Source organism: Adiantum capillus-veneris, chromosome 11, assembly GCF_014529385.1.
Source record: "Adiantum capillus-veneris isolate H3 chromosome 11, ASM1452938v2, whole genome shotgun sequence".
Classification (NCBI taxonomy): Eukaryota; Viridiplantae; Streptophyta; class Polypodiopsida; order Polypodiales; family Pteridaceae; genus Adiantum; species Adiantum capillus-veneris.
The window spans coordinates 145,211,256-145,236,859 of record NC_140941.1 but is presented as its reverse complement, the minus strand read 5'-3'; the positions used below and the strand labels follow the sequence as shown (position 1 = coordinate 145,236,859).

Here is a 25,604-nt window from a genome sequence, read left to right as displayed (position 1 = left end):
TACTTACATATATAGGACTGAGCCATGCAAACCTTTCCATGCAGACTCAACTTTACTTGTGCATGCTTATGAGACCAGTTCCCACGCGGGCTCGACAAAGACAATTGGTCTTGAAACCCAACAACCCCCCCCCCCCCCCCCCCCCCCCCCCCCCCCCCCCCCCCCCCCTCAAGCCCCAAACCTCTGACAATGGGCTGAGAACATACTATGGTAGAGTTCAATCCCTCTGATACAATGAGTAGAACCCCCCCCCCCCCCCCCCCCCCCCCCCCCCCCCCCCCTCCTTGACAATAGGGGTGTGTGTATACTTCCATCGGACAACAATCGGAGTAACAACAAGAACTCGACGAAAATGACATTGGGAGGTCTTACCACGTTATATATGTGGCAGTGTCTATAACCCGTACAAAAGGGACATGACCATGATTGACAACTGACAAAATAAAACAAAGCTTTGACAAGATATAGATGATGATATAAACAAAATCATGGCATATGAGACTGAATCGGTAAAACTAATTTTGAACTCAGCATATTGTTGCTTGATCAGGTTTTGGAGAAGTTGTTGATCTTTGATGTCATATGTGAATCTGCAAAAGAGCTTGAAGATGAAGAATACTGTCAAGCACGATTGGTTCGAGTATCTTTAAACACCTTTTCTACAATGAATTCATCAAAGCCAATTGCAATGGTTGCTTCAGCTTGAGCTCCATAGATCAGCGGCTTGATCCGAGAAAGATGTATAGCACCAAAATACATCGGGTAAGGCTCACTCAAAGCATACATCTCGCAGTCTAATAACTCGATGCGCCGGAGCTTTTTATGTGCCTCTTGAATGGCCGTGACCTTTGCATGAGATGTTGGATCCATGTATTTAAGGACCTTGTTGTGACAGCTAACAACAATCTCATCCTTCAACATCACCACTGCACCAAAAGGTCCACCATGGCCGCAGTTCATACCTTCATAGGCTTCCTGAACTACTTTATGAAGAAAGTTGCAATCCCTGTCTTGAACCTCCTCATGATGACCAGCAAAGGTTGAGGCAACAATATCATCCATGATTCCGCTTAGAAGAAGAGAAAAGAGAACTTTTATAGTCGTAGGAACAATCTCGAGAGGCCTCAAACATTAGAGTCTTTGGGTCTTCATAGCAGTGTTTGGGAGAACTGTCTAGGCAGCGTATTAGAATGCTATTGCATAAAGCCTTGTTGCTTTGCTCCTAGCACCACCACTCTGAACCTAGTGCACCGTCAGCGTTTTGAGATGCTTGCGAAATTGCCCTCTGTGGATACCAAGTCACCTCTTCTACAGCGCCTAGGAAGCAGCGTTTTGAGATGCTGTCGGATCGCCTCGCCTGCAGCTTTGATACCAGATGTTGAGATACAGCTATGGCGGGTGGAGCCTTGGTGTAGCCATGGCATGGAGCAGCAAGCAAAACAGAGAACGAGCGAGAGAGGAGAGCAGACTCGACTTGCAAAATAATGCTATGCTTATTATTATATGATTGAAGACCACTTACTTACATATATAGGACTGAGCCATGGAAAGCTTTCCATGTAGACTTAACTTTACTTGTGCATGCTTATGAGACCAATTCCCACATGGGCTTGACCGAGACAATTGGGCTTGAAACCCCACAATGAAGACTCTCCAAATGAAGCAAATTTATGTCGTGCCGAGCATTCCATGATAGATGAATCGTAACCTCTTTCCAAGAAGAGAGCAAAGAGGAAGCAAGTAGACATCGAGGAATAGGCCCATCCATCTTACCAAATACAACCTTGCAAATAGATGGTTGCCGATGTCCAAGAGGACATAACAACATGTTGACTCAGGTATTCAAACATAAGACTTCAAGGCTGAGATTGTTGTGCAAGTGTAGGCAATAACATAGCTTTCCTAGCAAGAACATACCTACGTAGGTCCAAGATATTTAGACCACCAAAGCGTTTGGGTGTACAAAGCTTCTCCATCGACATCAAACGCAAACCTTTTTTGTGGGCATGAGTTCGCCACAAATGAGACAAAATGGCTTTCATAAGACAATCAAGACTATGGCAGGGCCAGTGCAACAGTTATAAAAAGCTGAAAAATGCATTGTCACTCATATGCCTTATCTCTTACACAAGTTTTTCATCACTTTTTTTCCTCTCCACACTCTCTCTCCTTGTGGTTCATGCTACCATTGCTGGTATTCCTCTTGCACGCGCGCGCGCGTGTGTGTGTGTGTGTGTGTGTGTGTGTGTGTGTGTGTGTGTGTGTGTGTGTGTGTGTGTGTGTGTGTGTGTGTGTGTGTGTGTGTGTGTGTGTGTGTGTGTGAGAGAGAGAGAGAGAGAGAGAGAGAGAGAGGAAATGAATGTACTAAAGCTCTATTCACTTGAAATACCTTCCTAGTCTCTGAAAAAAATTGTAATACTTTTTTTTGCCATACTCACAATTGTGAGTGGAGAGATGTTATATTGACTCACAAAATAAAATGCAATCAAACTCAAGCACTACATAGGCTTAGACTTAACAAAAGAACTTGGAATTTACTACTAAAGTTCTTTTTTTAATAATTAATCAGTCTTTTTACTATGTTTCTACAGAATGCTAATAAGGGGGGGCATGTCTTTGGAAAGTAAAACAAAAAAATGGAATCAAAGTATGAGGCCTAAGTGGAAGCAAGTCTTCTGTCAAAATTTGTTGATATTTCTTTCACTTTATTAACTATGTAGTTTACTTTGCTTAGAGTTGGGTTTGCTCACAAAATCTTGCTCAATGTTTTCAATTGCTTGATCTTGCTCAGTTTCTTCTTTGCTTGGAAAAGTTCACTCGGTGTATGGGATTCTTCTCTACAGTGAGTCCTAATCCATGATTATCTTGAGTGGTATGCCCTTCCTAAAGAGGATTGAGGTGGTGCTATTGACGCTTTCAAAAGGGAACAATTAGGCTTTGATAAAGAGAGAGCATTGGATTTTTTTGTCCATCAGTGTTGTTATGACAAGTGTCCATCGTAGATCTATGCATGCAACCATCATTTTTATGGAGATTCCTTTGATTACCATTGTTTTGATGATAATCCCTACTACATGCACCGTCTCTATCGTGGTCTCTTGGTCTTCCATTTAGCTATTCTCATGTCGATTATGCACCCTACAATTGTGTTGACCGTCAACTATGCTTCCATGGTTGAGCTCTTTAGATCGACCAAGTAATTTGACAAAGGGATGAGAGTAATCAAGATGATCCCATCATCTGACTATCCTTGATTTTGGCCTCCTTTTCTAGATGCATGGTGAAAATGGTCTGCATTTGAGCGTGCAATAAAATTAGATAAATTTATTGCTATAGTGTATGCGTTATTCAGTAATATATCATTCATAGCTTTGCGAGTAGTTTTTATAATATTTTGGGGATTTTTCTTTTCTTCAAGTTCTAAGAAGTAGTCACGTGTACCTGTGATTAGTGAACTCACAAAGAGTGGGTGAAAAGAGTGTGGTTGCAAAAGGTTGGTGGCATGCCCATTTTACGGTTGAAGTTATTGTGGTGAGTATAATGCATACCTCCGTCATATTCTATGACGCCCCAGCGATCTTTACGATGTTGTGTGCGGCATTGCATGCAACTTGTGTGCACAACTATGGATATTGGTTATGAGAGAGACCAGCATGCACACTCCTTATGGATCATGTTGTAAGTAGCAAGGTTGCGGCAAACAGTGTTCTTTGCAAGTACTGCATCAGCACTAGCTGCATTATAGTCATCTTTCAATATGTCAATTAACATAACAAGTTATTGGAGCTTCTTCAATGGCATGGCAACGGGCTCTCAAACATTTCAGATAGGATGTTTGGCACCCCTCTTGCAACTTTTGCAACGCAGATCCTGTAACATTTAATGGTCTAGTAACTTGTGTGTAGCGGAAAATAGCATAGACATAGTGAGCATTTCATTAGAATAGATTCCTAATGAGCATAGCAAGAGTGCTTGGATGGAGAGAGCAACAAAAAGCATAACACCTAGTTAGATAGGCATGAACAATACTTCAAAAAGAGAGAGAAATTAAGCTGTTGACAACAGTTGAGGACCGGATTTACATGGAGCCGGCGGTCCCCCCTTCAAATGGCTTTGTATTATAGGTTTCCCCCATCAAGGAAGACATTTTACAATACAATACTTTGTGTTCCTTCAATAACTTGCTGGTGCAATGAAGATGGAAGCTTCAAGCACCAAGCTCACACTTGTAAAACACAACATCAATTCCCTCACGGTCTCAGACCCAAGACCTCACACACCTTCAAAGATGGTGAGAGCTAGCGGGGTATGAGAGTAGATCGAGAGGTAGAAGGAGTATTCTTACGAGAAAGAAGTATGTCTCCTCACATAATCACTCATAATAGCTTAGCATAGCTTAGTAATTAGCATGATAGAGGAGATGAGCATGGATTGGAGCTTGGCTCTTGGTTGGATTTGCATCACAAAGCCAAGAGTTGTTGGTGTAGGCCTTCTCACAAGCTTGGAGTAGATGATGAGCGTTCCAGTAAAGCTTGAAAAGGAGAGAGTCTTCTTTACTCCACACATGAGATTGTGTGAGTGTGTGTGTGATAATCCTTGCCAAAATCAGCCCCCTCTCTCTCTCTCTTGGTCGACCCCTCTTGCTTTTTACTCATGTTGGCATCCTATTGGACTGTGCAAAGCTTAGCCAATGATGATTAAGAAGCATAAGTGATAGCCTTGTGACATGTGTTCCCCTTTTCCCGTTTGTGAGAGCTTTAGGTATTTAATTAATGCAATTAAACTCTCATTGGACCCCTTAGTCTTCTGGACAATAGGAATCAGGCAAGCCATTGGGCTGTTGAAGGCTCATTGGACCCCTTGGGAGACTGTCCAATAGTCTTCTAGAGAGCTTAATTCCTATTGGTTCTTTTATCAAGTGTTTTTAAATGAATTAAACTAAATGTACTCTAGCCTAATTCTCATTGGTCCACCTCTATGGACATCCAATAGGATTTGAATGCACCTTGGGGGCAACTGGGCTAGAGAGCTGACATGTGTCCTCTATTCCCTTTGTGTAAAGGGAGATTACTAGAGTGTGTGTGTGTGTGTGTGTGTGTGTGTGTGTGTGTGTGTGTGTGTGTGTGTGTGTGTGTGTGTGTGTGTGTGTGTGTGTGTGTGTGTGTGTGTGTGTGTGTCTCATCCCCTACTAAAAGGGCCCACCCCCTCCAAGAAAGGGATGTGGGAAGACTTTTGAGTCTTCCCACAAGCATCCAATTTACCTAGAGTTTGACCATTGAACGTAACCTTTGAATTTTGGAACCTTAGCATTTTGGAAGTCTTAATGGGCTGAACCTTAAGGTCTTTGAAGCCCATTGTTACACATTGCTCTTTTGCAGATGGCCCCCCCTTTGCATCCCTTATTTCCCTCCTTTGGATCCCTACTGTGACTGGTCTGCTAGCTTAACCAATATTCCAACTTTTTCTCCCCTGGTACTTCCCATATTAAATGATCAGTTTAACATGAGAAAATCATTTAGGAGGATTAGATATTAGTTATTATGACAGATCCCCGCTTCTCCTCCATACCACATCAAGTCCTATCTCTTGGAGCGGCTATTTGTTGCATGCTTGGCCACGTCTTCAATATTTTTCTAATGTAAATCTTCCAAGGCTCGACCTTATGCAGTTGACTTATACTTGAAGAATTTGGATGAGGGCTTCTGGGTGTGTGTGCTGGACCAAGAGAGAATTGGCTTCTGTGAGCAGTATAGAGCGCACCTCATTTGGGCCAGTTGTCCACTCTAGCCATGCAAAACAAAAGGGAGAGATAGATTTGGATTCCTTTTTTTGCCAATTGGCTACAGGATATTCATCAAAAACCACAAAATTTGAGAGAACTTTTTAAAGAAAATGAGAAATTGTTTTGCATATGTGGGGTGTGGCTCCCATTGCCCCCCACAAAAACGTGGGCATGAGTGTTGTTAGGTTTTTTGTACAACTAGAACGGCTACTTGATTTTTTGTACAGCTGGAACAGCTACTTATATGGCCTAGGTTGATGCTGAAGTCACATGCAAGAAAGTGATAGAGAGAGAAACAGGTTTGCATACCAGGTAGTGGTGGGTTGTGCCCCACGACACGTGTTTGATGTGTGCACACTTTGAAAAAACATTGTTAAGTCACATATTTGTGATGCATTGGCCATGTCTGTGCATTGCATCGCATATGCTTTAAAATGTTGCTTAAAAGAAGCCTGATAGCTCCACTACATGCTCATGCTCCTAATATTGTTTTTTTTCAAAGCTAAAGACTCGATGATCATCAATTATAAACTCTGTGGGAGTGAGGGAATTGTAAAAGGCTTTCTAAATGTAAAACTATAAGTGAGAGGGAACTGTAAATCTTGGGTGTTTTGTTCAAACAACACATACGCATCATGCATAATGGCATTAGTGTGGGTGATCACATGATGTTGCACCAAGACATTTTTACTAGTTTTTTTGCCTACCTTCACATTGAATTCAGAAACTCTTATTTTCTAAGAGCTTTGGAAGAGATTGCTTTAAATCCTCTGCTTTCTTCTTATGGGCTACATGAAGACCCACTCTCCCTTGGATATTCTCATCTCCTTCCATTTTTTTTCATCATTCAAGACACTTGATGTGAAAAAAGAGCCTATCATAGTACTTTGTCTTCTTGGTAGAGGCATATAGCTGAGAAGCTTGTTGTGATTGTACAGTATCCCCTAGAGCTTTGTAAGAAGAAGACATAGTAGTTTGTAGTGTGAGCTTTGAAAGAGGTTCTAAAGGAGCGACAATGTCAAACGGAAGGACATTTGGATAAAGGTTTCTTTTTTTTTGTAGTAGGGTTTAGGAGGTCTAAGGAACCAAAGTAAAGGTACTTGATGGACTTTTTCCTACATTTTCCAAAAGCCCCACATATTGAAGAGCTCGGTAAGTAAAAAAGATATGCAATCATTCCCAAATGTTTCTCTTTTAGCTCAATAATATCCAATTTAAGCTATTTTTACAATTTTATTAACAAATATCTATGTATGATAACCACTTTGCTGCTTGGAGGTGCCTCTTTTTTTCTCCCTTCCAAAAGACCTCCAAAATCTTGATCTAATATTGAATGCTTGTGGATGGACCTTAATATGTGTTGCCGCTCTATTGTGGTAGTAAACCGGATTGTGCATCGATAGTCATTGAATAGGAGGATGGTACATAGTTTTGTTGATGGAAAATGGTAATAATTGTTTGTTATTGGTCAAGAAGGAAAAGGACCGCTATTATGCAATTTCTAGGACATGAACTTTCAACAATAGGGGGTAGCCAAAACTCTATTGGGCATTTTTGGAAAACAATTTTTTCTCTTTGTTTCACATGTGTGTGCCCATGTAGAAGATAGTTATAGTAGTGACTCCCTTTTATATTGTTAAATGGCAAGCCTTGGTGGAGACACTCTCTTGTAAATATATAAGTAGAGAAAGAAAGACGCAAGCGTGGAGTCTAGGTTGAGTAGTATGAGGACAAGTGGCCACTTTATTGAGTGAAAGTGAGTTCCTAGATCTTATAGAGGGATGCAAGAAAGAGGAAAAGAAGCAAGTGGTGCCATAATTGAGTTTTAGAGGCTAGATAACACTATCTTGCTTGTAACTTTTTCATCTGACATCAAAACTACGAAAATCATGAGTAGCCTTGGGGGTTTTTGGTACCTTGAGGATGCAATGGTGTTTCAAAAAACATAAACTGGAGAAGGAATTTAAATTTCTAAAAGATGAAAAAAAGAGTACATAAGACCCTCAAGAAGGGGAAGGGCAGCCCCAACAGTGAAGAACTAAATCATATACAAAATATACATCATCTTGAGCCTAGTTTCTAAATAGAACTTGGGAATGCTTTTCCTCCATAGTTGCCACCTTAGATATTTTTGGAGTATAGATACAGACAACAAGAACTTCCTTTATTTACCTACATAGCTTATCAGATGCTCTCCTTAGCTCCAAGAGAAGTACAAGAGGGTGTTGTAGGGAAGGGTTATAAACATCACCATTTAGGTCTAGCCATATAAACTAAAGAATAATTCCTTTGCACATGTTCCAGAGGGGAATGCCAAATCCTTTGCAATTACCTAGAAGGAGGTCTTTAGCTTCAAAAGTGTTTTGTCAGCATAGCATCCCACAAGCTTGCACTTTTGATTGAATTTTTTTGGAGGCTTGATAGTTGTGAAATAGATGAAAAATGTAAAGATGACACCTACTACATATATCATTGTTGAACCCAACTCTGTAGGCTTTATGTCCATACCATATACCTTGATGAATAATCAACCATAGCAAGAAATTGTGTTTAATGGCTATTGGGTAAGTCTAGATGCATTTGAAATTGTAAGTCCACTACCTACAACTCCATTGTTGCTTTTACTTGTTATCCAGCTATCTCTTGAGCTCTTCCTCCACTCCATCCTTTGATTTATAACTGAGGTAAATTTCTCTAGCTAGCTTCCCTAGCTGAGCTCTATGGTTATATCCTCTAGCAGGGAGATAAACTTTTAATAGGATATTCTAAAGTTTAGATAAGTACTAAGCAGCTTCTCTTTGTCTTATGTTGAAGTGTTCTTGAAGGGTAACCTCATCCTTGATACTCTAGCCCTAAAATAGATTGCCCCATGTTTGAATTCCAAGCTTATGGCATTTATGAGCTCTTCTAGATGGGGATAAATTATAGGAATCTTCAAAACACCCAATCCAAGGTGAATCTTAAAGAAAAAAGTAAAGATTAGTCATAAATTGAAGTTAGGATTCCATATCTCCTTATATTTTTCCATGACTCCCAAAACTTGCACATCAATTTAGAGCCCTTAGGGGTAAAATCAATTAGAGGTAGTACAATGTCTTCAAGGATAGATTAGTCCAAGCTTTGTACTCCTGTAGCTTGAATTTACTCAAGTTCCTTTAAAGTAGCATAGCCCAAAAGTCATTTAATTCTATGCTCCTCAATACCTATTTGCATGCCATCTTTGTTGCTATCATGTTCAGGTTCAGCAGACCAAGCAAACCTTTGGTTTTTGGTAAACAGCAAATGTTCCAAGCCACTTTTGAGATCTTTGGATGATCAATATCTCCTCCCCATAGAAAATTTTTGAAAAGAGAGAAGGCTTTTTGAGGTTGGTATTTAGCTGGTTTCCAACAAGACAAAAAGTAGATTAGTGAAGGCATAATGTAATGATTAAACACAAAAGCCCTACTTGACAAAGAGGTTTGATGTCCTTGCCATTTGATAATTTTAAGTCTAATCTTGTTAAGCACCCAGACCCATCTTTGGTTAAAGGATGCTTTGAATCCCATGGAAATTCCGATCAGTATGTAAACATGTTCTTCCTCTATTTGAGAACACCCTGCATCAGTTACAATTTTAGGTGTTGAACTTGCCAAGGTCTTGAAACTTGTTTTTGAATGATTGATTGCTGATCCACTAGCATCACAAAATGTACTAAGGCAGTTCCAAAAAGATTCAATAGACTATTCATCATTATGCATCAATGCATTAGTATCATCTGCAAACTATTGCAAACATAGCTTCCTTCTACCCCGAGGATATATATCCCCTAAATCTACCCTTAATGATGGCTTTTTGCTATGGGAGAATGATATCATGCATTATAGGGCTAAGCCTCCTTGCTAGAGCTAGGGCAAATTTGTATGCAAAGGTCAAATAGGTAATAGGTTTCCAATTACCTAAGTTGTTGGGATTGGAGAGCACACACACAGAGAGCCAACACGAAGAAGGAGATAGACACCGTGTGTGGCGGGGCGGTACTCACACTACAATGTGTAGTTATGAGTATAGTTATTATGAATGAGTAAATGAATGGCTGTACATGGGCGGCTGAACAACGGGCAGCCGGGCACACGGGCCTTTAACCCAACAATCTCCCACTTAAAGGCAGTGTGCCTTTAAAGTGGCCAAAGTACAGCAAAAGAAGTCAAGCCATACCCATCAGCGATCTACAGTGTGCAAACCGCTGTGAGGCTAACGACTTCGTGAGTAGATCAGCAGGGTTATCGTCAGTGTGTACCTTGACAAGCTCTATGCGCTTGTCCTCTAGCACCTCTCGTATGAAGTGATACCTCACCTCAATGTGCTTTGTCTTCGCATGGAAGACAGGATTCCGTGCCAACGCTATGTCACTCTGGCTATCACAATGTAGAATCGGAGCATCACAAGCCATACCAAGATCTCCCACTAGTCGTGAGAGCCATACGGCCTCCTTGGCAGCCTCAGTGGCAGCCATATATTCAGCCTCTGTAGTGCTCAAAGCAACGCATGGCTGTAAACGTGATGCCCACGAAACCGGTCCACCTGCAACTGTGAACACATAGCCGCTAGTAGACTTCCTCGAGTCCACTGACCCTGCATAGTCTGAATCTGTATATCCGCAAACAGACATATCCTTCTCACCATAACATAGGGACAACTCTGAAGTCCCTCTCAAGTATCTGAGAATACCTCTCACTGCATCCCAATGACGCTTGCCCGGGTTAGACATGTACCTGCTAACCACACCAACTGCATGAGCAAGATCTGGACGCGTAGCCACCATGGCATACATCAAGGAACCAACAGCTGACGTATAGGGAATCTGAGACATCTCTGTAGTCTCCAAATCTGTCTGAGGGCAGTCATCATGGCTGAGTTTTACATATGGAGGCAACGGGGTACTAATGGCCTTCCCCCCTTCCATATGAAAACGCTCAAGCACCCTGTCAATGTACTCTTTCTGACTAAGAAAGAGCATCTTGCGAGAACGATCACGAGTGATCCGCATACCCAAAATATGACTGGCATCCCCAAGATCCTTCATGGAAAAGGTCTCATGTAGCCTATGTTTCAAGGCATCCACATCAGAAATACACTTCCCTGCGATCAGCATGTCATCCACATACAAAACCAAAACAATAAGACTACCATCTGCAGCCTTGCGAGTATAGAGGCATGGGTCCTCATAACTGCGTACATAACCCAATGAACTCATGAATGCATCAAACTTACGATACCATTCACGAGATGATTGCTTCAGCCCATACAAGGTCTTAAGAAGCCGGCATACCATCTTCTTTGAGCCATGAATAACAAACCCACTTGGTTGCTCCATGTACAAATCCTCGTGCAAGTCCGGATGTAAGAAAGCTGTCTTTACATCCATTTGCTTCAATTCCATGTCTTCTGTAGCTACCAAAGCAAACAACATACGCAAAGTAGACATCTTCACCACTGGGGAGAAGATCTCGTCAAAATCAATGCCCTTCTGCTGCTTGAATCCTTTAGCCACAAGCCTTGCTTTGTACCTAGGCTTTGCATCCATTGAACACAATTTTATCTTGTAAACCCACTTGCATGGTAGTGCCTTCTTACCCTTTGGCAAAGGAGTAAGCTCCCACGTTTCATTTTGGATCAACGAATCCATCTCTGACTGCATAGCCTGCTCCCACTTGAGCTTGTCAACACTAGACATGGCCTCATCATAACATGATGGCTCCCCGCAATCAGTCAACAATACATAATCCATAGAAGGCACAAAACGCTGAGGCTGTCTTGCACGCCGCTCTGAACGCCTCAAAGACTGTGCAGGAGGTGCATCTGGCTGTCCCACATCTACATGATCTCCCAACAAGGGCTGATCTCCCACTTGAGGGTCAATGGGCTGCCCACGAGTAGCCATGGGACCATCATACCGATGACCATCCTCCTCAAATATCACACGCCGAACCTCAACCGTTCGCGGTGATGCTCTATACATAGAGTCCTCATGAAAAACAACATCATGGCTGCGCACAATCTTCCTGTCAATAGGATCCCACAATCAATAACCCATCTCACCAGAGCTACCATAACCCAAGAAGATACATCTCTTGCTCTTTGGATCCAATTTGCTGCGTTTTGCCTTAGGTACATGTACATAAGCTTCACAGCCAAAAACACGAAGGTGACCATACGAAGGTGGCAAACCTGTCCATACCTCTTCAGGCACTTTGAAGCCCAAAGGAACACTATGTGAACGATTTATCAAATGCACAGAAGTGGCAACAGCTTCAGCCCAAAATCCATTTGACAAACTAGATATAGAAAGCATACTACGGACTTTTTCCTGTATAGTCCTGTTCATGCGCTCTGCCACACCATTTTGAGGAGGTGTATAGGGAGCACTAAGCTCGCGCCGTATACCCTTCTCAACACATAATTTTGTGAAAGCATGAGACATAAATTCACCCCCATTGTCCGTACGTAAGCACTTCAACTTACAACCTGATTGGTTTTCAACAAGAGCCAACCATTGCTTAAATATATCAAACACCATATCCTTCTTATGAATGGGGTATGCCCATACCTTCCTGCTAGCATCATCAATGAACGTAACAAAGTACATAGCACCTCCAAGAGAAGCATTGGGCATCGGCCCACATACATCACTATGCACCAAAGCTAGCTTTTCCAAAGATCTGTGTGGAACACTTTTCTTATGAGAAGACCGAGCATGTCGACCATAAAGGCAATGCTCACAAAACTCAAAACCACCAAAATCTGAAACGGGAATGTAATCCGCACGTGCCAACAACTTCAAACCTTTTAGTGACATATGCCCCAAACGCTGATGCCATAAAGAAGCAGGAGGTTGCTCAGTGATCCCCACAATGTGATCAGCCACACTAGCTACACAAAGGGAATACAACGTATTCCTCTTAGCACCTTTAACCAAAACAAGGCTGCCCTTAGTGATCTTTCAACCTCCATCACCAAAAGATACATTGAAACCAAGTGAATCCAACTGACCCACACTAATCAAGCTTTTTGCAAGAGCCGGCACATGACGCACACGCTGCAAGACAAACGTAGTAGAGTTTGGCATAGCCAAATGAATATCCCCAATGCCATGAATCTGCATAGAACGCCCATCGGCAATCCTGACAGTACCTGTGCTCGAAGCATCGTAGTCATGAAACCACGACCTATGAGGCGTAACGTGAAAAGAAGCACCACTGTCAATGACCCAATCCATAGGCATACTACGCTCATGAGTGAGAAGAAAATTGTCATCAAAATAGGATGCAAGCAACACATCACCAAGCTCTTCACTAGTAGCACTAGTCGGAGCACATACATGGTCATCTTGAGAGCTACACTCTCCCTGTGTTGCATTTAACTCCTCAATCTTGACATTGGATTTAGGCTTGTCCTTAGCATCATGGTCTTTCTTCTTACCATCTCCATTTTCCCTTTTCCACTTGTAACAATCCTTTTTGAAATGGCCTTTTCTACCACAATGAAAACATTCCACATCCTTTTTACTTGTGCCTGCACGGGACTTGCTTCTAGATTTACCCCTGTTGGACTTATACTTGTCCATAGTCCTGCCTCTGACAACCATTGCACTAGAAGACTTACTACCTGCATTATTCTTTCGATTAATCTCTTCCGTGAGAAGATTAGACTCCACATTAGTACTTGTCAACTCATTCGCAGGAACCGAGTTACTTATGGCTGTCCTAAATGTGTCCCATGACTCAGGCAACGTGACAAGTAAAAACATAGCTTTTACATTTTCCTCAAACGTAATTTCCTGCGTAGCAAGTTGGCTGAAAATTGTATTGAACTCATTCAAATGCGCATTCATGGAAGCACCTTCCTCCATTCGCAAATCAATAAGCTTTTTAATCCAATACACCATAGAAGCAGCCGAATGCTTATCATACATATCGCAAATCCGCTGCCATAGCTCATAAGCTCCACCCTGTGCATCTTTCACATTGTAATAAACAGACTTTGAAAGGGAAAGCCTAATGGTAGACCTGCACATCTCATCCAACTCCTCCCAATCATCCCTCTCCATGTTCTCTGGCTTAACTCCCTGCAACTTTAGAGGTCGAATCTGTTTCTTCTGCACCAAGACATCCCAAATCTGATCTTTCCAATATGAGAAGTTAGCACCATCCAACTTCTCAATATTGAAAACTGTGTCCTCTTTAGTGCCCATTACAACAAGAATGCAACAATGAGAAACCTGTAACCAACCAACAAACTGCCACAACAAAGTAGTGTTGCAAATCTGACAACACCTGCTGCTCAATCAAAGAGCAAACGCATAGAGTATAAATCAGCCCATAATATGGTCAAAAAACATACGTAGAAATCCACAAACAAATGCATAAACCCGTGACACCTGTAACTCAACCGGCCTAGGCAAACTGTGCCACAAAATGCATCAACAATGAGTTGTCATAGAGGCATAAACATACTCCATGTCTGAATAACCACAATAGAGACATAAGCTGACCAAGCTTACACAAATCCGTGAGCATAAATGGATCCAAGTGAGCATATAACCAATGCACAAGCTCAACGAAGTCCAATCTCTACTGTCAACCAAGTACCTATCCGTACTCAAACCGCAACACTGCAAGCAAGAGCAAACCCGCTCTATGTATAAGTGAACCAAATCTCCACAATATCATGCATAAAGAGTGTCTGTCAAACTGCCATATCCACATCCATCAACATACATAGATGATGTAAACCTGTAGCTCAAGAACACGCATAAACAGACTACCGAGAAGAGTAGAAGCTCCCACTCAAACCACAACCATATACATGGCTGTCCCACAGTCAAAATACATGTTTTGTAACTACAGAAGAGACCTGTATCCAAAGCTCCCTGTAACCTGTAACCTGTACCCGTACCTGTACCTGTACCTGTACCTGTACATGCACCTGTACCTGTACCTGTACCTGTAGTCGAAGAAGACAATGTCGCCAAAACTCCCACTCTTTCTGTGTGTATGAGGCCACTCCAAGAAGAGGCTACACACTCTCAAATGAGCTGTGGGCTCACGTAAGTGGAAGACACTACAACAATGGCACCTGTAATGGCTATGGAAGCTCTGGCAGCAGAAAACTACCAAAGAGAGCTGAAAAACGCAGCTCCTAGTCTGTAGCTCGGATGGGATTTCTGATGGCACGAATGGCTCCGAAAGGGGGGTTAAACTCCAGGACACCTGATGAAAATACTCGCGGAGTGCTGAACCTTCCAATGCCAAGCTCAGAAAAACCTTCTGCTCTTTAGAAATACGCGCGTACGCGAAACCGAAAAACGGCAATAAAACAGCAGCAAGTTTCAACACACTCAACAATGATGATGAAGCTCTCAATGCTCTCACTACCAAGCTCTGATACCACTTGTTGGGATCGGAGAGCACACACACAGAGAGCCAACACGAAGAAGGAGATAGACACCGTGTGTGGCGGGGCGGTACTCACACTACAATGTGTAGTTATGAGTATAGTTATTATGAATGAGTAAATGAATGGCTGTACATGGGCGGCTGAACAACGGGCAGCCGGGCACACGGGCCTTTAACCCAACATAAGTCTCCCTCCCCCCCCTCCTCCCCTCCCCTTTATGTATGAGTTTAATGCTCCCAGTGTTTAGAGAAGAGGGAATATCTTCAAGGCTTCTTGCCATACCTTCATCAAGTGGTGTGGAATGAGAAAATCTTGGTAATGTTGGTAGAGCTCATTGGGTCAACCATCAATTCCAAGGGATTTGCCTACCTTAAAAGCTTCAATAGATTTTTTCAACTCCCCCTCTGTGAGGGGCTGGTCCATTATTCTCACCATGGTTGGGAGTCTTATGTTATCAAATTTTGTAAAGTCTAAGTGTAGATTTTTTGCAACAGCATATCAAGCAGCCTATAATAGTAACGAGAGGATTCTTTACAATTTATTATGTCGTTGATTTTCTTTTTGGTGATTTCTCATGGTCTTGTGTATTGTGAATCATTAAGATGTGGTATTGTTGTTAAGAATCATTATATAATCTCCTTTCAACTCCTTAATATTCTTCTTAGTTATATGTATGCATGTATCCCAAGTTGAGGGCAAGAAAGGAAGGGTGCTCATTGGTTTCCTATATTCGGTGTGATTTTGCATGTTGTTGTCTTCCCGAAATGTGCGAGGGGAATTCTATAGTGGCATTTAGGTCATTTTTCTTCTTCCCAAAAATGTCGCTTATATGATGCACAGGTGTCACTTGTCACACATTGTTTATATACCAGTGTTGGGTACTCTAGCTGGTTCTAGTGGCTGCTCCATCATCTCTTGTATCTTATTCTCACTCTCTTTGTTTTACATCCATAACCCTTCACAAGCCCCATTTTTGCAAATGATGTTGAGTCGGTGGAACGTCAATAAGGACGTGGTGGATGCATAGTGCTTCTTGAATGGAACTCCCTAGGAAAGAGAGCCTTGAGGCTTCCATACGATAGTGGGCATGAGATTAAGAACTACATATGTGCAATAGCAAATATTAAAAATTATTTACAAAAGAAGTATAGCTTATCTATGATTGTGGTGATCTCCATAGCCAAGATTGTGAGACAATCTACAAACCGTCGTCATTGCTTTGATACCACTGCTGTAGACGGGAGTGCAAAGGGCCTACAAAATACACAAATAGCACATACAGATGATAAAATCAACAGTTCTGCATACCCAAAAGATCATGTACACATGGAATCCACAACAAGACGGATATGTGTGTGTGTGTGTGTGTGTGTGTGTGTGTGTGTGTGTGTGTGTGTGTGTGTGTGTGTGTGTGTGTGTGTGTGTGTGTGTGTGTGTGTGTGTGTGTGTGTGTGTGAGAGAGAGAGAGAGAGAGAGAGAGAGAGAGAGAGAGAGAGAGAGAAGGAGGAGGAGGAGGAGGAGAGAACATGTCAATGCACCTCCTAGAGCACAGTGCTACACAGGAACGATGAGAGAGGAGGGGTGAGAAGAGAGAAGAAGAACACAAACATTGGGTGCAATCTCCCCATGTGCAAGAGTAAGCATTTTTCTCTTGCACATATTTATTTATAGATTTCTTGAATGCTCAAAATGAATATGTATTGTCCACTTAAACATAAAGCGACCATAGCTCATAATGAGATCTTTAATGATACAATATATATAAACTTAATATCATTTTGTATTCTTCATAGTTCACTTACAATTTTTTCCACCTCTCAGCTGTAATAAGTAACAATGTATCAATTTTCATTACGATCATAGCTAAAATCTTAGCTATATAGCATGAGGTCATGCCACACATATGGAAGGTTTGTTGTGTCTTTGCATGTGCGTAGGATACTATCATAGCTTGCATATGAGTTGTATAGCCTGAGGTTACAAGACAATTGTGCAAGGTGTGGTGCTTGTATTTCTAGGTGGGTGTAAAGTGTTAGCATAGGCAGTATCTCAAATACATATCATGGGATTATAAAACACCTCTACAAGGTATTATCAAGACACATCTATGCCGACAAACATACACACATCTAAGACCATTGGAGATATGTTGATCCATGTGCATGAACAAAGTAGGTTGGAAAAGGTATGTTCACAACACTACCATGGTTGATAAGACATAACCAAACAAAAAATAATGCTCAAAGTACAAAATGGCAGAGATCACTTGAGAAGATAAAACCATAGTTTGTATAAAATTTTAATGGTTGGAGCACATGTTGTTATATATATATCATGTCAAAGAGATATATTCAAAAGATGCAATCAATCACTTGTGCTCACATCCGTTTGATTTTGTGAAAAATTATGTACATGAAATTGTGATGTATGAAAATCAAATGGCAATGATGGCAAGTGTTAGGCCCGAAAGAATTCATTGTATGGAGCTACGCAATTGCAAAGAAGCTGTGTATGTCCAAAGAAGGATGAATCTCCTTTTCATCAATATAGTTGTCCTATGGGTGACTACCAAAAGTGCATGTCAATGTGAAGCGATGGAGTTCATTACCAAATCTGAATATGTGGGGTAGGGTGCAAACAAGCAACAAAATTTATTGTCACTTAAGCAACTATCTATAGGCATATTGAAGAAGGTTAATTGTGCACAAAAAAAATTATCAAGCACAATTTCAGATACACATGGCAAGCTAAGTAGTACAAGGAGTGTTTGAAGACCTTTTCCACACATACCATTATCTCCATTATAGATCTTGCCAATAATTGTTTGTTCAAGGTGCAAAATGAAATAATTCCATGCATTTGAACACTTATCAATGCACCATCCTTGTTCACATCACTTACATGCACAACCCTAAAGAAAACAACACACGCAAGGAGATGCATTTGATGGGCAGCACCATACTTCCTTTGTCTAGCAGTGTTTCCTTCTTCATAGACAGGTTTGAGGTTCAAAATTTAAGAGGCACTATGTTTGGTATGATGGTGTAGCTTCACAATTTAAGGTAGCAAGGCCTTTCTATTACCAGCTAACAAAGGTGGAGATGACATGGTTTGGCCTTGGCAAGGGCAAACATGATAATGCAGAAGGCAATCCGAAGAGTGGACTACCACATTAATAGCTTAAGCCTAATGGTTTTATTTTGAAATATGCTTTAAATGTCACTAAATTTTTAGCTAAATAATGCCTTATAATCCACCTAGTGCATTAGGGTAGACTAGTAAAAAGAGACCAAGATGTAAGCAGGAAATTTTGGTTGGTAGACATTGGTGATGTGGATAGGTCAAATGCATGGGCATGTGAGACAATACGTGGATCTCAATTGATTCACAACATCTATGGGTAATGCAAACGTTACCCAACTAAAGTGAAGACTACATCTTTATCATTATCTTGCAATTCTTGTGTTGCTTGTCATTGGACGTCATGTTGCAACAAATCATATGTGCAGGGTTGGTCACATAGAAAGCTGAAACCTAAAGCTACATTAAAACCAAAGGAGGCAAACGATGTGGATCAAAAGTCCCTATGACATCTCAATGTTTGAAGGATCCTTGTGTATGCTAGGTAGCATGCTTAATAAGGGAGACAATTATGATATGAATGTTGAAGCTAACATTGCAAAAGGTGTAGAGTTTTATATACTAAAGCATGTAGATCCAAAGTAAAAGACAAACAAAGTTCTTCATAGGAATGCTTGGAAATGTACATGTGAAGAGGCACATATGTTGTTACAAGACATTATTACATGCAGACAATTGACAATCCTTAGCATTACAAACTCTTGATAATAAGAGTGCCAGACACATGTACTGGCAGTGTGGGTTGGCCTTATGGTATTTAGCACATACACTATGAAATTACTTTCTATCCTAGACATTTTTCTATATATCTTTGCACTATCTTCATAGCATTTACCCTTTGCCAACATTGCACACACCGTGTCATACCACATTTTCCTTGCTATTATCCTTGTTACAGAGCACAAAGTTTTTCATTGCATCAATCTTTTTCTATAAAGCACAAGCATTTCATACACTAAACCGATTACTATAATAACACTCACTCAATAAGATAAGTAGTTGATAGTTTATCAAAGGATGGAATAGCTAGGATGTGGAGCTAGATAGTAGTATGCCTCTTATTTCATTATGATATAGCACTAGGCCTATCAACCCATTATGAAGATAATGCCTACTATTGTATAGCATGTGCTCATTGCAATAAAAATGAGTTCTTATAGCTGAAAGAAAGACTCTACACACTACAAGAAAATATACTTCTCCATACATGAGAATCATCAAGGAAATGCATTGGATGCTCAATATATTGCTTGTAGCCAATACGACGCTGAATAATTTCTTTCTTGTTTGGATATACTTGGGTGTGCTCTCCAAAATTGGATTACACTTTCCTTCACCTAAGATGATAAACTTATATAGGTGGCCTTTCTTTTACAAGTGCAATGTCAGCATGTTGGAAGATCCTTCATCAATTCAACTTGAGCCATATCAGCATACAAATTTCTTTGATACATGGAGAAGACCTACTTCGTTGTTAGCTATCTCCTTCACATGTATTAGACCATTCACAAGCATGGTAGGAGTTTACTTCAAAAACAAAATCATCATTGCTTTTGGGATTTTTAAACAATTGAAGGAAGAATCTAAAAGAATTGGCAAGATTGAAAGAATGATCATATGTTCTCTCTGTATACTTTAAGATGCCCTCATCAGCTAACATTGCTTACATTGTTTCCATCTCATCCTCTTTGTCATAAAGGCTTAAGCTCTTCAAAATATGTTGAAAATTTTGATCTCACTAGCTCCTCCTTGCTTTTTTGAAGTACTGGTTCTTCAAAATCGACAATTTGTTCTGTTTTTTGTAAAAGCAACATCTCCTTCAAAACTCTTGGTTGATTAACATTCATACTTCCTTAGTGAATGATTTCATCGTCTTCACAAGGAGCTTCTTTCTTTTACATTAACTAGAATAACCTTCATCCATCAATGGCATCATATATGGCCGTGGAGACATTTGAAAAGTTGGTGCTAAGGACTCAAAAGGACACTCCACAATGATCACCTCTCCAAAGACATGCGCCATGTTTTCATCTAGAAACGAAAAAAACCATCTTCAAGTTTTCTTCTTTCATTGAAGAATAATATGCTCAAAAATTTGGCACGCTCCATTCTATCCATTTACAATGTGTGTGTGTGTGTGTGTGTGTGTGTGTGTGTGTGTGTGTGTGTGTGTGTGTGTGTGTGTGTGTGTATTAGACTCAAAACATATACACAAAAGAACATAACATTCAAAAGACAATTGGCTTTAGATAATAGGACAAAGATTTGTACAAAAATTACTCAATCTTAGATTCATTTCTATACAATATAATGAGAATGATGCATCATTCCAATGATCCTATACACAAGAAATAAGGTTATGACGGTCATCTAGGTTGAATTGGTGGGGCTCTTCAAAGTCGGACAGCAACTAAGCCAAAAAACTCTTAAGTAAAGATAGAATTCTTACTTGCATTCATATAAACAAGACAAAAGATTTGTTAGCCTTGACTATGTATTATAGGTGTCAATGTATTATAGGTGTCAATGAACCTACTTAAACCTTTTTTAACTTAAACTGTTGTCTAAGATTTTTATTTTTATTTTTATGTGGATCAGAAGGTCATCACTCCCTTCTGATTCAAGTGGCATAACCATAGTTATCAATAATTTTTTCTTTCAAATTAAGTCAAATTGGGTTACGTGTTTTAAAAAAAAAATTGAGTATCCAGATAAGCATGAGAAATATTTTTAATTGTTATATGGATTAGAAGGTCATTACCACCTTCTGATTCAAGTGGCATAACCAAAGTTATCAATGGTTTACATCAAGTTGGATTGCATACCATTTTTGAAGTCAAATTAGTGAAAGTTTAAAGTAATAGAATCAAAGTTTAAGTCTGCTTAATAAATCTCGAGAATTATTTTTACTGTTGTGTGGATCAGAAGGTCATCACCTCCTTTTGATTCAAGTGGCATAACTATAGTTAAGAGCAGGTCATTTCCAAACTGGCCAATAACTGCAAAGTTTGGTCATTTTTATATGAATGGTATGATCCAAGGTGCTTTATTCATTTATACAAGTGATAGAAAATATCACTGCAGCCTTTGCTAAAAAACATTTTTACCAATCATAAGAAACACAAATATTGAGAAAAGAACCGGCTTATCTAGCTACCAAAATGAACCAAAAAGCTCAACCAGAGTCAAGTGATTTTAAACAACATCAATATGTAGGAGAAGCCAAGAAAAACCAACAGGATATCCACACTTAGGACAAAAGTAGATCATCTATCCAGTCAAACAATAGTACCATGGGAGATCAGTTAGCATCCATTATTTCCATAAGAGAGTAGATCACCAATAGATAATATAATGTAGATTAAATCTTAAAACACCTATGGTAAAAATCTAGAATATCATATTTCAACAATCAAAAAACCAAATTTTGTATTCATTAAACACATCAAAAGGTCCTTGAGAGGACGATCCATGTTAGTAGGTAAATCATCGTAAACATCCAAGCTGAGCTTAAACCTACAGCATATAATATCCAATCAAAAAATCTAAACTATGTCCAAAGTTACAAGGAGGTAGTAGAGAAACAATCACCATCCAAGAATTAGATAGCTAAACAACCTAGGATCACACAGGCTATCCTTATCCACATCCAACCCCATTGATGAGGTCCAGGCAAAGTACTAAAACAAAAGATATATCACCAGAAACATTATTTATGTCAGTTTTTTAGCAATCAAAAATGTCATTGTGGTCAGGCTTTAAGCGGTTGTCCTAACCTTATATCACTCAGACCATCCACATCAAAAACCTAATGGTGAGGTCTAGGTACAACCAAAATCACCTATACTTGGTCAAATAATCCCATTAATACTCAGTAAAGTCCACATCAGAGGTAAAATCAAAAAATGCATGCATATAATAACCAATGGATTTGAAAGGACAGAGGTCTAGCGTGGTAAACCCCACAGTGAACCAGCATGGCATTCCATAGATTAATAGTCGATCAATTTTTCCCATTAAATTATGAGAGTTTATTTAGTCAACACCCAAAAGAATAGAACCTATGAGGCAACAGGCATCTCCACCACCATCTGCCAAAATGTAAGGGATAATTATGATATCAATTAAAGCAGTGCAATTGATTTTGGCATGAACCAAAAAGGGCATCATAGAAAACTTATTTAGAGAAGCACAATAGAGTCCAACTGTTTATTTTCACATCAAAGGAAATCATTCATCAAAAATCAGTAATCTCTAGGTACCTTTAGTAGCAGAAGATACTCATGACAAAGCCGGTTGCCCGCTTTCATCAATATCAGGATGTACACCGACTCTCACAATCACATTCAAAGTACTGCAAAGCATAAACAAGTATTGCTAGGCTAAGTGAGGGCAACAGAAAACCCTCACATGTTTAAGTATGTTGCAAGTCTGCATGCAATTTCCATCCTCAAACATCGATTTTAGCACTAAGATCGACCATGCACAGCTACAAGATCTTCACTAAATATTGGTATCAAGAATCTACATTCTTCATAGGGTTCCTCAAAATAAGGCATCATGCTGGTATAGTGGAGAGAGAGAGAGAGAGAGAGAGGAGAGAGAGAGAGAGAGCACAAAACGAGAGGTGACTGGGTATGGAAGGGTCTGCAATCAAAGCACCAGATGTAGAGTGAGATGATAGAGATAGTTGACAGAGTGAGGACGACTCAGCATGGGGTCTACCAAAAAAGAGGCATGAAAAAAAATGAAAATGAATTAACTCAGGTACAGAGCAGTGAAGGACTTCACAGTGGCGAAAACTCATAAAAATATTAAAATTTGTACAAGCATCCACTCAACTACAACAAGGGGGCCAGTCCCATAGGGTTCAACCCCATTAGTCACAAGAAAAAAAAATCACCTTTATTGTGCTCAGCATAAGCTAGATCCCATAGAGGATAACCATGTTAGGTGTACTGTAAAGGGTTAAGTAGGTGAACTACAAGGCTTAAGTCCCACAGAGGGTAATCATGTTAGGTGCACTACAAGGGTTAAGTCCATGAGCTTTAGCCTGCCCAAAAGAGTCAGATCTCCCCATTGAGACCAAAGCAAGGGAAATACTTTAAGTAATTACCACAAGATAAAAGAACCATCAGCTCTATCAACTCAAAAACAGTAACTACCAGATAGCAAAAATAAGTAGCTTCTTATCAAAAGTGTAAAAATAGGCTTTAAAAACTTAAAAAACTTTGTGTGTGTGTGTGTGTGTGTGTGTGTGTGTGTGTGTGTGTGTGTGTGTGTGTGTGTGTGTGTGTGTGTGTGTGTGTGTGTGTGTGTGTGTGTGTGTGTGTGTGTGTGTTTATGTTTTTCAACTAATACTTAAACACAAAAGAACATAACAATTCAAAAGAGAGCTAGCTTCAGACAAAGGACAAGGATTAGCACAAAAACAACTCAGTTTTTTATTCTTTTTTGTACATCATAGTGAGAATGAGGTATCATTCTAGTGATTTGTACATAAGATAGTTAAGAACAATTGATATAAAGTGAGAAAGTCCAAGTTTGATGCTGACGGACAGCAACAAAGCCAAAAAGATCCTAAGTAAAGATAGAGTCCTCAGTTGCATCCATATAAACAAGACAACATCATTAGCCTTGAATATGTATTAGAGGTGTCAAACGAACCTATCAGTTGTAATCCATGTCCTACTTAAAAACTTTTTTAACTTATACCTACCATCTATGTAATGTAAAAATTCTAGCAAGTATCCATTCTTGAAAAATGTTATGAGCCTATCACAGTGAGGTCATAAGGCCATAACCCGTCCTTGTACAGTGTGTATTTTTTCAATTTTCATTTTAGGTCTGTGATTAGAAGGCCATCGCCCCTTCTGATCCAAGCGAAATTATTATAATAGGTTGTAAAAGTAATTAAATTTTCCCTTTTTTTGAAGTAAATTATACGTATTTAATTACATCAAATTATGGCCATCACCCCTTTTGATTCAAATGTCTTACCAATTTCCATCCCATGAAGCCTTTTTGCCATACCACTTCAATTTTTTAAGACGTTCTTATTTCTAATGAAATCCACTTTCAAACAAAGGTTAATCATTTCAAGAAAAAAAACTAGGTTTCTTAGTCACAAAAAAAGGCTTATTCCCTATCCATGCAACATAAGTAATTGGTCTTAAGACATAAAGATCAGTAGTTACAAATGCTAACTCATTCCTAGAAGCTAAAAAGGAGGTATCAACCAAGCATTAGGCACGTACGGAACCAATAGTCATCAAAGGAAATGCTAGTGGTAAGCTAGGTTTGAGATAAAAACACCCCCTTTATAAGCTAAAAGGGGAAAAGTGAGTAGTTTAACATATATAGTACCAAAACATTACTAAGTAGGAAAGCCTTACAACCCCAAATCCGCAGGGTAATCTGGCCAATAAGTGGCCACCAACAGGTATTCCAAGCCAACAAGTGGAATTATCTTCAAGATGCCTTCTTACTAAACCTCTTACAATTTAAAGTGGTTTTTTGTAATTAAGAGATAGATCTACGATCACATCATCCCAAGTTTTACCCTTAAGGGAGTGAGATTACCCCAAAAATAGAATCCAGTAAAGAAAAATCCAAATCCTATTTTGAGGAACATACAAAAAAGTTTATCATAGCAGTTATCCCCCAAGTGTAAGTCTGGCATTATTCATCATATTAATGGAGCCTATCGAGGCAACTGATTTAGAAAGGTTTTCCATGGTTTGAAACTCGAAAATGCCCCAACCAAATATTTTAAATCCTCTAACTGTCTGAGTATTGCCAGAACATGATAATATAGCTCTATTAGTGTCATTAAAGGAACACAAAAACTAGAAGTAAGGGATCAGTACTCCTATAAATATCGGACCAATGAAGGCATCCGGAACCAGCAGTGTTTTTTGATCAACAAGAGCCAAAATTCTTTACTAAGAACAGTTTTATTGTCTAGGATCATCCATTCAAGGCTATCAGATCAGCACCATAGAGATGTGACTAGGATCATATTTTTGTTAGATTGTAAGTATCATAAATAGCAGCTTTGAAAGTAATAGTCAGGCATTGATCTGCAATGATTTATACCCTAATCATTAGAAGTAATAACCAATCGAGTCATATTTCTTATTAGCAACCAATCCAAGACGGGAGTGTGAAGCCTTACGGCTGTAAAGTATGCATCATAAGTTAGGTAGGCACGTAAGTAAGCAAGTAAAAACCAATTACTACC

General features: G+C 39.8%; 1 pseudogene; it reads right to left on the bottom strand.

Annotated features, from left to right (window-relative positions):
- Window positions 1–621: 621 nt before the first annotated feature.
- Window positions 622–1,062, bottom strand: LOC147448160 (guanosine deaminase pseudogene; annotated as a pseudogene).
- Between the last annotated feature and the right edge of the window lie 24,542 nt (window positions 1,063–25,604).